This window comes from Anomaloglossus baeobatrachus, chromosome 6, assembly GCF_048569485.1.
Source record: "Anomaloglossus baeobatrachus isolate aAnoBae1 chromosome 6, aAnoBae1.hap1, whole genome shotgun sequence".
Taxonomy (NCBI): domain Eukaryota; kingdom Metazoa; phylum Chordata; class Amphibia; order Anura; family Aromobatidae; genus Anomaloglossus; species Anomaloglossus baeobatrachus.
In genome coordinates this window covers 344,159,443-344,174,877 of record NC_134358.1, presented here as the reverse complement: position 1 = coordinate 344,174,877, position 15,435 = coordinate 344,159,443, and the positions used below count along the sequence as shown (strand labels likewise).

The 15,435-nt window shown below is 45.3% G+C and overlaps 1 protein-coding gene and 1 pseudogene across 4 annotated transcripts in view; both read right to left on the bottom strand.

The window, feature by feature from the left end:
- The window catches only part of TRIO (trio Rho guanine nucleotide exchange factor), a 3,493,742-nt gene that overhangs the window by 1,467,355 nt on the left and 2,010,952 nt on the right, over positions 1-15,435 (bottom strand). The gene's annotated exons all lie outside the window — the stretch shown is intronic.
- On the bottom strand, positions 5,028-6,776 carry LOC142243759 (RNA-binding protein fxr1 pseudogene; annotated as a pseudogene).

Genomic DNA, 15,435 nt, shown 5'->3' with positions numbered 1-15,435 from the left:
GTAGCAGCCCATAGCTGTCTGCTTTATGTACGTTGAAAATCAAAAATACCGCAGAGCGCTATGTCATTTTTTTAGATTACACTGGGGAACAATTTGAAAAAAAAAATTCTGTTGAGTTAGGTTTTTGAGCTGATTTATACTAAAATTGGCATGCTGATTCCAAAAATGTAGTCAGTTTTTTTCTATCACGTCTAGTTTTTCCTCCTCAACTTACCTGCCATAGAAGCACAATTGCACTGATTTCTGTAAATCTGAGTTATCTGAGTACAATCCGACTCATATACTTTGTAAAAAACATGATAGTGTTAAAAAACATATTTGTCATGCCTATTTCTTATATATTTCATTTTTTGTTCATATTTGTACTATTTAAAAAAAAACAAACACTTTTTAGGTACAGTAGTTTACATATTTATGAGAAGACAAAAATCCTATAGTTCAAAAACTTGACGTGATAGAGAAAAACTGAGATCATTTCTGGATTCAGCATCCAAAAATTAATTAAGAACAGTTGTCTGACCTAACTCCTAAAAAATTGCGTTCCCCAGTGTTATCTATTTATTTTTATACAACTATATATTGTGTGTGCATACACAGCTCTGGCAAAAATTAAGAGACCACTGCAAAATTTTCAGTTTTTCTGATTTTTCTCTTTATATTTTTGAGTAAAATGTAAATTGTTCTTTTAGTCTATAAACTACTGACAATATGTCTCCGAAATTCCAAGCAATACATTTTGTATTTATTTTCTGAAAATACTAGTTTATAAAATGAAAGAGCAATTTACATTTTACTCAAAAATATACCTATAAAGAGAAAAATGAGAAAAACTAAAAAAAATTGCAGTGGTCTCTAAATTTTGGCCAGAGCTACAGTACAGACCAAAACTTTGGACACACCTTCTCGGTTCTTCAAAGTAGCCACCTTTTGTTTTGATTACTGCTTTGTACACTCTTGGAATTCTCTTGATGAGCTTCAAGAGGTAGTCACCGGAAATGGTCTTCCAACAGTCTTGAAAGAGTTCCCAGAGATGCTTAGCACTTGTTGGCCCTTTTGCCTTCACTCTGCGGTCCAGCTCACCCCAAACCATCTTGATTGGGTTCAGGTCTGGTGACTGTGGAGGTCAGGTCATCTGGCGTAACACCCCATCACTCTCCTTCTTAGTCAAATAGCCCTTACACAGCTTGAAGGTGTGTTTGGGGTCATTGTCCTGTTGAAAAATAAATGATGGTCCAACTAAACGCAAACCGGATGGAATAGCATGCCGCTGCAAGATGATGTGTTAGCCATGCTGGTTCAGTATGCCTTCAATTTTGAATAAATCCCCAACAGTGTCACCAGCAAAGCACCCCCACACCATCACACCTCCTCCTCCATGCTTCACGGTGGGAACCAGGCATGTAAAGTCCATCCGGTCAACTTTTTTGCGTCGCACAATGACATGGTGGTTGGATCCAAAGATCTCAAATTTGGACTCATCAGACCAAAGCACAGATTTCCACTGGTCTAATGTCCATTCCTTGTGTTCTTTAGCCCAAACAAGTCTCTTCTGCTTGTTGCCTGTCCTTTAAAATAGCTAGAAAACAGAAGCGCTGATAGGGTCTTACCAGATAAACAATGAGGTAATATATAATATAATACACTCACCAATTGTGGTTGTGGAGGGTCAAAACCACTATAGATAGCATAAGATAATGGCGGCTGCCGTGGCCCCATGTGGAAATGTCTTCAAAGTAGGAGGAGAAAAAGGGGTTAATCCCGCGCAATCTGCCAAAATTAGATGTAGAAATGTTGATAAATTAATAACTTTTTTATTCCATAGGTCTACGCGTTTCGAGTCATACCTCAAAACGCGTAGACCTATGGAATAAAAAAGTTATCAATTTATCAACATTTCTACATCTCATTTTGGCGGATTGCGTAGGATTAACCCCTTTTTCTCCTCCTACTTTGAAGATGTTGCCTGTCCTTAGCAGTGGTTTCGTTTCCTAGCAGCTATTTTACCATGAAGGCCTGCTGCATAAAGTCTCCTCTTAACAGTTGTTCTAGTTGTTCAAAGTTTTCCCAATTTTTCAGACTGACTGACCTTCATTTCCTAAAGTAATGATGGCCACTCGTTAGTCTTTACTTAGCTGCTTTTTTCTTGCCATAATACAAATTCTAACAGTTTATTCAGTAGGACTATCAGCTGTGTATCCACCAGACTTCTGCACAACACAACTGATGGTCCCAACCCCATTTATAAGGCAAGAAATCCCACTTATTAAACCTGACAGGGCACACTGTGAAGTGAAAACCATTTCCGGTGACTACCTCTTAAAGCTCATCAAGAGAATGCCAAAAGTGTGCAAAGCAGTAACCAAAGCAAAACTTAGCTACTTTTAAGAACCTAGAATATAAGACATATTTTCAGTTGTTTCACACTTTTTTTGTTAAGTATTTCACTCCACATGTGTTAAATCATAGTTTTGATGCCTTCAATGTGAATCTACAATTTCCAGTCATGAAAATAAAGGAAACTCTTTGAATGAGGTGTGTCCAAACGTTTAGTATGTGCTGTATATATATATATGTATATACATATACATATATATATATATATATATATATATATATATACAGTGCCTTGCGAAAGTATTCAGCTCCTTTGAATTTTTGTTCCTTTTTCCACATTTCAGGCTTCAAACATAAAGATAAAAAAATTTAAATTTTATGGTGAAGAAACAACAAGTGGGACACAATTGTGAAGTTGAACGAAATTTATTGTTTATTTGAAACTTTTGTAAAAAATAATAAACTGAAAATTGGGACGTGCAATATTATTCGGCCCCTTTACTTTCAAGGCAGCAAACACACTCCAGACGTTCATTGAGGATCTCTGAATGAACCAATGTTGTCCTAAATAACTGATGATGATAAATATAAGCCACCTGTGTGTAATCAAGTCTCCATATAAATGCATCTGCTCTGTGTTCTGTTTAAAGTGCAGATAGCAACATGAAGACCAAGGAACACAACAGGCAGGTCCGTGATACTGTTGTGGAGAAGTTTAAAGCCGGATTTGGTTACAAAAAGATTTCTAAAACTTTAAACATCCCAAGAAGCACTGTGCAAGTGATCATATTGAAATGAAAGGTGTATCATACCACTGCAAATCTACCAAGACCCGGCCGCCCCCCCAAAATTTTAATCTCAAACAAGGAGAATACTGATCAAAGATGCAGCCAAGAGGCCCATGATCCCTCTGGATGAACTGCAGAGATCTACATCTGAGGTGGGAGAGTCTGTCCATAGGACAACCATCAGTCGTACAATGCACAAATCTGGCCTTTATGGAAGAGTGGCAAGAAGAAAGCCATTTCTCAAACAGATCCATAAAAAGTGTCATTTAAAGTTTGCCACAAGCCACCTGGGAGACACACCAAACATGTGGAAGAAGGTGCTCTGGTCAGATGAAACCAAAAATCGAACTTTTTGGGCACTATGCCAAACGATATGTTTGGCATAAAGCAACACAGCTCATCACCCTGAACACACCATCCCCACTGTCAAACATGGCGGTGGCAGCATCATGGTTTGAGCCTGCTTTTCTTCAGCAGGGACAGGGAAGATAGTTAAAATTGATGGGAAGATGTATGGAGCCAAATACAGGACCATTCTTGAAGAACACCTGTTGGAGTCTGCAAAAGACCTGAGACTGGGACGGAGATTTGTCTTTCAACAAAACAATGATCCAAAATATAAAGCAAAATCTACAATGGAATGGTTCACAAATAAACGTATCGAGGTGTTAGAATGGCCAAGTCAAAGTCCAGACGTGAATCCAATTGAGAATCTGTGGAAAGAGCTGAAAACTGCTGTTCACAAACGCTCTCCATCCAACCTCACTCAACTCGAGCTGTTTGCAAAAGAAGAATGGGCAAGAATTTCAGTCTCTCGATGTGCAAAACTGATCGAGACTTAAGGGTGCTTTACACGCTGCGACATCGCTAGAGATCTCGTTAGCGATGTGACATGCCAGATCGCAGATGCGATCTGCCGAGATCGCACATGTGACCGGCGCAACAAAAACGACCTATGTGCGATCTCGGGAAATCGCATCTGCGATCTAGCGTGTCACATCGCTAATGAGATCGCTAGCGATGTCGCAGCGTGTAAAGCACCCTATATCAAAGCGACTTGCAGCTGTAATCACAGCAAAAGATGGAGCTACAAAGTATTAACTTAAAGAGGCCGAATAATATTGCACGCCCCAATTTTCAGTTTATTATTTTTTATAAAAATTTAAAATAAATTTAGTTCAACTTCACAATTGTGTCTCACTTGGGAACCATGCGTCAGGTAGCGGGATTGAGGCACACAGGAACACTTTGTCACTTTAACAATGTATGTGATTTATTCAGATCCTTATAAACCACGCCGTATAGCGGGCCACAGACACTCTCCCCGCAGGACAACAATGTCTCACTGTCGGTTTCAACCGCCGAGTGTCCATACAGTTCGTTCTCTGGTATCAGCCAGTCCACATCCCCTTTTCTCAGGGTTACCTGTCAGTCCCTTTGCAGGTTTCTATGTAGGCTTGACCTCCAGGAAGACTCTCTCACTGGGCTCACTAACCCGGTCCTCGGACCCGCTCTGTTTGACGGCACCTGCTATCAGGCCAGAGCCCAGTAGACTCTGCAACTCCCTGGACTCTCACAGCCCTTTGCTGTCTCAGCATGCACATGATCTCTTGACCATGTGCTTTCAGCAAGCTGGCTCCCACCTACTCACAGCCTGATTAAAACCCATTAGACACACCCATATATGGGAGGTATGTGGATGGTCAATCCCACCCATCACCTCTGACCATCTCATGAACCAAGCCCTGAATACATACTGCAATCCTCATGGAACTACAAGTCCCAGAGAAACATTCCAGGTTCAGATCGCAGAAGCCCTCCGCCTCTGCGGCACATACTGACCATTCACACCATTGCCGGTTGCTACATCACATATCCCCCCCCCCTCTGTTCACACTTGTAGGGTTAAACACTTGTCAACGAACAGGGGCCCTGAGACAGGGCATCCAAGCTACCATGCCCTACCAGTCGAAAGGGCCTTCTCAGTCGACTATGAGTATCCGCTCCTGAGACACCGTCTTTCACTGTCCCCAACTGTTTTGGGAACAATGCGCCATCAAACTTCGTCATCTCACGTTTTGGAGTCATAACTTTGGTAGACCCACTCCACCCCCGCCAATTGAGACTGTTGGGTGTGCCCCTTGCCCCTTTCCGGTCTTGGGCTTCAGCTCTGAATATACAGTCCGTCCCTGTAACCAGACCCTTCTCAGTGAACCCTCTTCTCGGATACGTCCCCTGGTCAGACATATCTCTACATGACTGCCTCCAATGGTCATAGTGTGGTAGGGAGACTCTTTTAGCCGGTACTACCATCCAGTCTGACTCTGAGCTATCCTGTCCACTAGAGGTGTTACTATCGAGGTATCTCAGCACTGAGCCAACAGAAAATTCGCCATAACTAGACCCGCCGCATTGTCTTATTGCAGATCTATTTTGGGCTCTTCATCTAGGGCATCTTCGTCTGTCTCTCTGATTTTGCACTGTCTCATCAACTTCTGTGGCTAAAGACACGTTACTCCTTTCATTCTGTCCGTTGTATTTTGTCGCAAAGGACTTGGACCCTTCAGAGTCTGCGCTATAGCCTGATGAACACCTAGGTCCTGTATGACCTTGGCTCCTTTCACTAAAGGACCTGTTTCCTCTGTCACTCATGGCAACATGTTCACCAGCTGGACCATACTTTTCTGGGCCCCGGCCTGTAGGTTGTCGCCGCCTCATGCCAACTTGATAAAGTTGCTCAGCATTCTTCTGTCTTTCCAGATTCAACTGTCTCAGTTCTTCAAGGTATCCCAGGCGGTATTCCAAGGGAACTAGTACGTTTTCAATCCAGTCCTGGGTTCCCACAATGACAAATGGAACCATTCCGACATCACAGGATATCTGGGCTTCATTGTGTACATCAATTCTCACTCTTGTGACACCAGATTTATCAACCATCTCTTGAATGGCTCTTCCATTTCTTCCAATCAGCTTCTTGACAAGTTCTCTGGGCACTTGTGTGACCTCTTCCACAAACTCCAACAGCCTTCGAGCTGTCTTGACCGCTTCTGCAGTTTTTCCATAGATACGAAATGTTCCACTGTCTTCTTCCAATTGAACACCTGTAATACCTGGAACCTTCCTGGCTTGCTCAATATTACTTCTTAGCACTCTTATTGCAAGCCCAATTAACGGTTTCTTCACCACCACTACTTCTTGAAACGCTGCAACCAGCTGCTTAATACGCTCCAAGCGTCTGGTGTCTTCTTCCTTCTTTGCAGCGATGAGCCACTTCCTATGAAGACACCGTAAGTGCATGTCACTCAGGATGGCCACTCGCTTCTTTGTGACATCACTTACAGAGCACACCACCAATCAATTAGTCTCTGGGGCAAAGTACACTTTACAGGCTCCTACTGCCTTCTGAAACCTCTCATGCACCGTCTCACTGGCACAGGCTTCTCTTAAGTCTTCTGGCACATCTATCAGGCACTTGAAGACTGGTCTGCTTCCTTTACTTTTAAGGACACTAGACCGTTCCTAGGGTCTCTTGCATCCATCCATATTCTTCAACATAGGCTCCAGCCCTTGAGTTACTCCCTCCTCAGGTTCAGCTCGAGCCTCTGAGACTTTGTGTTGCTTACTCTTACTTGAGTCAATCTTCATGTCTGCCATCTTGGTCTTACCAGCTGAGTCAGTCAAGGTCTCAGCTCCTGATGAGACCTCTGGCCCAGACTTCACCTCTTCCTCAGAGGCTCTTTTCACTTTTACAGCACCAGCTGTGTCTTGGGACTTCACTGCATCACCTCCAACTTCCTCTTGGGTCTCTGCAGTGTCACCTTCAGCCTTCTCTTGGGACTTTGCAGCATCACCTTCTGCCAGAGTGTCACACCCTTCACCACAGTACTCTGTTCCTCTTAGAGCTTTGGGGCTGTATTCACTGTTATCCACCCTAGCACTAGATAGTTCACCGGTCTGCTCACTATGACCATTGTGGATTTTTCCTCCACCAACACTCTCCAGGATTTCTTCGCTTATAGTGCTTTGCAGAATTTATTTTCCTATAGTGCGTTCCAGGATTTCATCTCCTATAACACTCTCACTTGACAGATCATCAGCTTCATACTTGGAAATTATAGGGGACACCACTACTACTTACTTAGTTGGCTCCTTTTCTGTGATTTCACCTTTCTGATTTCTGTCGTTACAGTGTGTCAGTTCAGTTTCTGACTCTCCCTTTTTCAGGATTTCACTGTCTGACTTTACATTAGCAGTTGCTACTGGCAACGTGCCTTCCTCAACCTTCTCTGCCCACTCAGACGATATACATTACACTACCCCTCGGCGCTTATTACGTCTTCGGCGTCGAGAGGAGATTTTATCTTTCTCAACTGTCTGTATCTCACTGTACTTGCTCGTCAGGTTACTAGAGTCAGTGTCTTTACTAGAGTCATCGTCACTCCCCCTGGTGTCCTGGACTAACAAGCCCCAACTTAACCAAGTGTTGAACCCCCTGTCTGGAGCTCTCCCGTTTTTAACGGTCACACTATCCTTTGTTACTGTAAACGTCATATCCCTAAGGGGGGCACATCCATCTCTTTCTTTGGTCACCCCTAACTTAGTACTGTCACCTCTAGTAGGCACGGTCTTCCCCTTATTACATAATATCATACTACTAGGAACACTTTCAGCCTCCTGCTGTGATAGGGCTTCCTTTGAGCCTTTCCGGCTTTTACACAAGCAGCTGGCCATTTTTGCCATCGACCACAAGTCCTCAAAAAAATTAGTCGGAGGAGTCGGAGGAACTGTCCCTTAGGGATCCCTCTCTTCAGGCTTGTGGGGTGACAGCTCTCCCATCGTAGCAAACTATTGGGTGCCGACTCCGGAGGAACTGTTCTAGTTTGGGAGATTTTCAGGCACAATCTAATAACCTTAGGCGTAGGTTCAGAGATAGAGGCTACCCAATGGGAGTGATTGATGAGGCATATAGGTTCACAAAAGGAAAAAACAGGACAGAGCTAATTGTGCCCCGCCAGAAAACACAGAATGATGGGATGACAAGACTGATTGGGACATATGACGATCAAACGGATAGGATTATGGACATATTGAGGTGACATTGGGACATTTTACGGGCAGACCCGGACTTGGTAGACACTCTAACCACAAAGCCCTCAGTGACTTTTAGGAGGGGGAGGTCAATAAGGCACCATTTGGTCCACAGTCACTTTGAGCAACCAAAAACGGCAGGGACGTGGTTAGACAGGAGACCCATTGGGACCTTTAGGTGCGGGTCCTGTAGTTTCTGCAGATTTATTGACCCCTCAAAAACTTTCACAAGTGCAGTGACAGGGAGAGTTTTCTCCAATAGGGATTTTGCGAACTGTAAAACCACGGGAGTGGTCTACATGTGTACTTGTCAATGTCCCAAAAACTATGTGGGCAAAACTAAAAGAGAGCTAAGAGTAAGGATAGGGGAGCACATAGGGGACATCCTCCACAAAAGAGATACTGCTCTAGCCCGGCATATAGTCCAATATCACAACGGAGATACAAAAAGTGTCCTATTCAAAGCAATTGAGACCGTCCAGAAACATGAGAGACTGGGCGACTGGAATAGGTTAATTCTCCAGAGGGAAACCAGGTGGATTTACCTGTTGCGCAGTATGTGCCCGGACAAGATTAATGAACAATTAAACTTCACCAGTTTTATATAACTCTTTTCTGAAACTATTCTTGGTGTATTTTTGGGAACCTTCTTTTCCTCTTCTATTGTCATGTGATGAGTTATCGAGTGGAGCTGGCAGAGATGCTTAAGTGCTTATTGTCCCTATAGGACGAGCAATGGTTAAGGTTGTGGCGAGTTAATAATATCGCACTGTATCTATTTCCTTATTGCTTTGAATAGCCCCATAAGACTCCTCAGTCCCGTGACTAACTAATCACCCTCTCACATATGACCCTTTGGCTGCTGTGAGGGCGTTCTTTACAAGCGGAACGCAGTTTGCGTTCCACATTTCGTAACCTCCGGTGTTATGTCGGAGGTTTGGAAGTGTGAGCAGGTCCTGGTGGGGAATATTGATTTTCCTGTGAGGGTGTTTTTTACTAGTGGAACGCAGTGTGCGTTCCACACGTCGTAACTTCCGATGTGACGTCGGAGGCCTGTTGGTGTGAGCAAGGCCTGATGGGGAATATTGATTTCCTGTCATACGTCACAGGGTCTCATACCGGAAGTGACCGACGGCAATATGGCGCGGCGGTTTAAAGAATTAAGGACGGTAAGCCTCATGGGGGCGGGGTTACACGGCATTGACCCAGTTGATAAGAGGAGTGGTGGTGTACAGCCTGATGAGGCATTATTTCTGTTACCACTAATGAGATAGGACCCAGATTCATGTGGTCCTCAGTGACGCTACCAGGCACAACAACCGTACCTCCATTGTGATATCGGCAGTAGAGACTGAACATCTCCTGATGAACTCCCAGACATCCTGAGGGAGAAACGCGTTGAGATGAGATGACAAACGATATAAGTACTTTCATCAAATTGAGATGACTAATATGATGACCTGAGATAGGTGTGCAGGTGGCTAGGCACTTCTTGAAATTGTATTTGTATTGACATGCCCTGTGGGATAGAAGTATTGCCTATTTATCCTGGAAGGGACTAATGTAATGTAATTTAACATAAATAATGACTCTATAGAGTGGTTACCCTGACTGGGGAACCACTGTTTTTGATCTGTATTAACTCTATAGAGTGGCTACCCAGACTATTATAGTTTTTTTGACTGCACTTTTCTGCACACACACTTTATGGTGATGGTGGTTTTGTGGTTGGAGGGACATTGAGGGACAGCCGCCGAGGAGCGGGGGCACCAAGTGTTAGGGTGTTTGCACTCCGCTGGTAGGTAGGGGACATTCATAGGGCTAGGATAGGCCCCATCCCTCCTATATATCAAAAAATCTGAATATCGACATCAGGCGCACTTTGTCCCTTACACCCGTCCAACCACTTTTAAGTGGCTATTCTATTTCTGACTGCACTGACAGTTTTTCAGTAAATGACTAATACAATTTTGGTAATTTTAATATAGGATTTTTTTTGTAAGGTTTCTATGTAGGCTTGACCTCCAGGGAGACTCTATCACTGGGCTGACTAACCCAGTCCTCGGACCCGCTCCGTTCGACAGCACCTGCTGTCAGGCCAGAGCCCAGTAGACTCTGCAACTCCCTGGACTCTCACAGCCCTTTGCTGTCTCAGCATGCATGTAATACTATTGTATGTACTGAGGATTTCGATTGCGTTAGGGCAATGACAACCAGAGACGAGTTCTTGGTGCAAAGATGTTTATAATATGCAACCACGGTATGTACATAAATGGAACAAAACACAGCAGAACATAAACACAAGAAATACCTTCCAGGGTCGGAGCGAAAGGGAATTCCCGGGACCACGCACCGGACTCCCCCAGGGAGACCACCAAGAGCGAACCCCTATACAGGGACTGTCTGGCAATCACCCCAGAAGGCCTAAATGCGCAGCAGCCGGGACACAAAAGGGCAATAGGTATAGTCCAAAAATGTCCGTAAGTGATGAGAGTCCAGAGTGGTTTATGAAACGGAAGAAACCGGGCAGAAGTGCTGACCAAGGACGGCAGACGGAGTCCGGGCACAGCTAGATGAGACCAGGTGAAGTCCAGAGTCAGATTCGTTTGTTTCCAGAGGATTCAAATCACAATCAGGAACCAAGAGCAGCAGGGCAGGAGCACACAGGAAGCAGTATACTCAGGCACTGGACTAAGCTTAGGGGCGGCCTTTTAAACAGATGGACAGGAAGTAGGGCAACAGAACAGCAAAACTCCATGTTAACCAAGGGCAAGCTCTTTCAAAAGAAACCTGGAAATCCCGGAACTCTGACAGTACTCCCCCCCCAGAAACGGCCTCAGGACGGATCAGGGCCTGGCTTGTCCGGGTACCGTCGATGAAACTGAGCAACCTTCCGGGGCGCTCGAATGTTACCCACAGGTTCCCAGGAATCGTCCTCGGGGGAGTACCCCTGCCAACGTACCAGATACTGAAGCCGATGCCGATGGAGCCGGGAGTCAATAATGTCCTCAACCACGAACTGCTCCTGGCCGTCAACCATCACAGGCGGAGGAGGAGGCACGATACGACCATGAAACGTGTTAGGGGAGACAGGTTTGAGGAGAGAAACATGAAAGACCGGGTGTACCTTCAAATGGTGCGGCAACCTCAGCCGACAGGCCACAGGGCTCACGATCCCGGTGATCTTAAACGGACCGATGAATTTCTGTCCCAGCTTCTGCGAAGGAACACCCAATTTCAGATTTTTGGTGGATAACCACACCGAGTCCCCTACCTTATACATGGGTGCCTGTTTCCGGTGAGTGTCTGCAGACTTCTTGTAACGCTCCTGAGCCGAAGCCAAAGAGTCCTTCAAAACCTCCAGATTCTGTCGTAGCTCCGTCACTCTGTCCTCCACCGCTGGCACCGAAACCGCCACCGGTGACCTAGGCAAAACATTCGGATGGTAACCCAAGTTGGCGAAAAAGGGCGTTACCTTAGTGGAGCTGCTCTGAGTGTTGTTATATGAGAACTCCGCCAAAGGAAGCAGCTTCAACCAATCATCCTGCAGATGGCTGACATAACATCGTAGGTACTGCTCCAGGGTTTGATTAGTCCGTTCGGTTTGGCCATTTGTCTGAGGATGGTATGCAGAAGACAAACAGACATCAATACGGAGTGCCGAGCAAAACCCCTTCCAGAATTTAGACGTGAACTGCACGCCCCGGTCAGAGATGATCTCATCTGGTACCCCATGCAATCGAAATACATTCTGGATAACCAAATCCACTGTCTCTGCGGCTGAGGGAAGACCGGTACATGGAATAAAGTGAGCAGCTTTGGTCAACCGATCCACCACCACTAAAATGGTATTGTTACCGCCTGAGACTGGCAATTCCACAATAAAATCCATTGAGATGGATCCCCAAGGGCGAGATGGAACGGGTAACAGTTGAAGGAGTCCCGTAGGAGCCACACGAGGGACCTTGCACCGGGCACAAACCACACATGAGTGGACATAGTCTTTTACATCCTTTAAACAGGTTGGCCACCAGAAAAAATGACTCAGAAATTCTTGCGTCTTCTGTACCCCCCTATGACCTGCCAACACGGAGTCATGGACCAATTTGAGAACCCGAAGTCTTACAGCCTCCGGGACATAAATACGTCGCTCTCTCAACCACACACCATTCCGAAGGACAAGAGTCACATCATTCGGGGGGGCAGCGAGAAATACGTCACCATCATAGGCCAGCTTGATGTCCTTCCACAAGTCCTGGTCCTGGATTACTCCAACGAAATTGGCATCAGATAACACGGTCTGAGACAGGGTTCCAGGCACGGAGTCCATGGCGTGGATTCGGGACAAGGCATCGGCTTTCCCATTACGTGAACCTGGACGGTATGTAACGATAAAATTGAATTGGTTAAGGAACAAGCTCCAACGGGCTTGCCGTGGTGACAGGCACCTGGCAGATTTAAGGAATTACAGGTTACGATGGTCTGTGAGAACTACCACTTGCTGCGCTGCTCCCTGTAAGTGGTGTCTCCATTCCTTAAAAGCTGCAATAATCGCCAACAATTCCTTGTCCGCAATGTCATAGTTCCTTTCTGCAGGGGACAACCGGCGAGAAAAGAAAGCACACGGATGCAAGAGACTCTTGTCCCCAGTTCTTTGGGAAAGGATAGCCCCTAATGCATAATCAGAAGCGTCGACTTCCACAATGAAGGGGAGTGCGATTCGGGTGTATTAGTATTGGTGCTGAGGTAAAACAAACCTTGAGACGATTGAAAGCTTCCTGGGCCTGGGCGGACCACACAAACTTCTGTCCTTTCTTGGTTAACAGAGTGATAGGACGGACGATCTCTGAAAAGTTACGGATAAAGCGTCTGTAAAAGTTGGCAAAACCGACAAAGCGTTGTACCTCCTTGATGTTTCCTGGTTCCGGCCAGTCTAGAATTGCTTGTATCTTGCCAGACTCCATGTTCAGTCCCTGAGGAGAGATGACATATCCTAAGAATTGTATTTTTGAGCAATGGAATTCGCACTTCTCCAGTTTAATATACAGGTGGTTATCCCTCAGTCGGGTAAGTACTGTCTTGACGTGCTCCTGGTGTTCCTGTAGGGAATCAGAAAAGATCAATATATCATCCAGGTAAATCACCATGAATTGGTCCATTATATCCCTAAAAATATCGTTGACTAGGTGTTGGAAAGCCGCAGGAGCGTTACAAAGTCCAAAGGGCATCACTAGATACTCATAATGTCCATACCGACATCTGAACGCTGTTTTCCACTCGTCCCCGGGACGTATGCGGAGTAGATTATATGCCCCACGGAGATCCAATTTAGTGAATATCTTTGCCTGTTGTACTCTCTCCAATAGCTCAGGAATCAACGGTAACGGATACCGGTTCCGGATGGTTATCTTATTAAGTTCCCGGTAGTCGATACAAGGTCTCAGAGTCCTCTCTTTCTTCTTCACAAAAAAGATGGGTGCCCCTGCTGGTGAGGTAGAAGGGCGAATAAATCCCTTGGCTAGACTTTCATCGATGTAATCTTTTAGTGCTTCTAACTCAGGTGCCGCCAACGGGTAGACATGACCAAACGGGATCTCTGCCCCTGGGAGTAGGTCTATGGGACAATCATACGGTCTATGCGGGGGAAGCCGATCTGCTTTTCTTTTGTCGCATATATCAGCGAAGTCATGATAAACCGGGGGTAGAACAGGTACCTGTACAGTGCCCTCCGCATTCGGTGTTACTGGAACCGGTACAGTTGGACTAATGGTCGGACCACTCTGCGGTGGGAAGGATATTTCTTTAGTCTCCCAATCGATGACTGGATTTGTAGACCGCAGCCAAGGAATTCCTAAAATTATCGGAAAATGGGGAGAAGAAATTAACATGAAAACAAGGGTCTCCTGCTGACCTGGCTTCATCACACATTCTAGGGGTACTGTTTCCCGATCAACTGGTCCAGAAACTAATGGAGAACCGTCTACCGTCTCCATGGTAACCGGTGAGGATCTTTGTTGAGTCTGGATACCGTGTTTTCTGGCAAAAGAAGAGTCCATGAAATTTCCCCCTGCCCCAGAGTCTATCATAGCAGAAGTAGGAATTAACTGTCCCTCCCACCGTATCTGAATGGGAAGCGAGCAATGGGTGTATTTCCCTTCTGAGTCCTTAGGTGAAGTTGACATTACAGTCAAGGGAAATACAGCATCCAGGTGTCCACTTGCCTCAGAGATATCGGACTCTGCGTCCGTGTTGTCACACTCTGCCATGGCTGCCAATACCTTATTTGGGCGATTTGGACGTTTTGGGCAGTCAATCAGAAAATGGTCTGATTGACCGCAATAGAAACACAAACGCTCACGGAGCCGGTGTTCACGACGTTCGTTGGTCTCTCGCTTTTGTAGAGAGTCCACTTGCATAGGAACATCCTCGGCCTCCCGTGGCATCTTGAGAGCGGGTTCTCTGGAAGGAAACGCAAAGTTGGTTACCCGGTTTACAGCTGCCCATTTTTCCTGTCTACGTTCCGTCAAGCGGGTATCGATACGTACACAGTGTTGGAGAAACAGTTCAAAATCCCCTGGAGATTCGGCATGAGCTAACTCGTCCTTGATGGTACCGGACAAACCCTTTCTGAAAACTGACAATAACGCATTGTTTCCCCAGTCGGTGTCTACCACTAACCTTTTGAACTCAGTGGCGTATTCGACGACCGACCGCTTTCCCTGACGTAAGGAAAGGAGAGCCGATTCAGCGGTAGCACGGTGATTCGGATCATCAAACATTTGCGCCATTGCTGTTAAAAAGTCATCCAGGTGATTTAAACGGATATCACGATTCTCTATCATAGGATTAGCCCAAGCCAGCGCTCGGGAGGTTAGCAACATGATTATACATAACACTTTTGACCGGTCGGAACGGTAATAATCAGCATGTACATCAAAAAACAGTATACACTGGTTAACAAGGAGATTACTTTCCAACAAATACACCACCATGATAAACCCAATTGCACCACAATTTATATCAGTGACATGGTGTATGAGATCATAGGACCATGGAAAAATCGCCAACCGACAACATACACAAAGAAAAGAAGCGATCAAACTTCCAATACCAATAATGAATATTTATTGTGAGCATATATATAAGGCACAGTGACAAGCATACAAAGGTGCACAATCCGGTGAAACCATGAATAGATTATTGGGAAGGAAAGGATAGACAATGG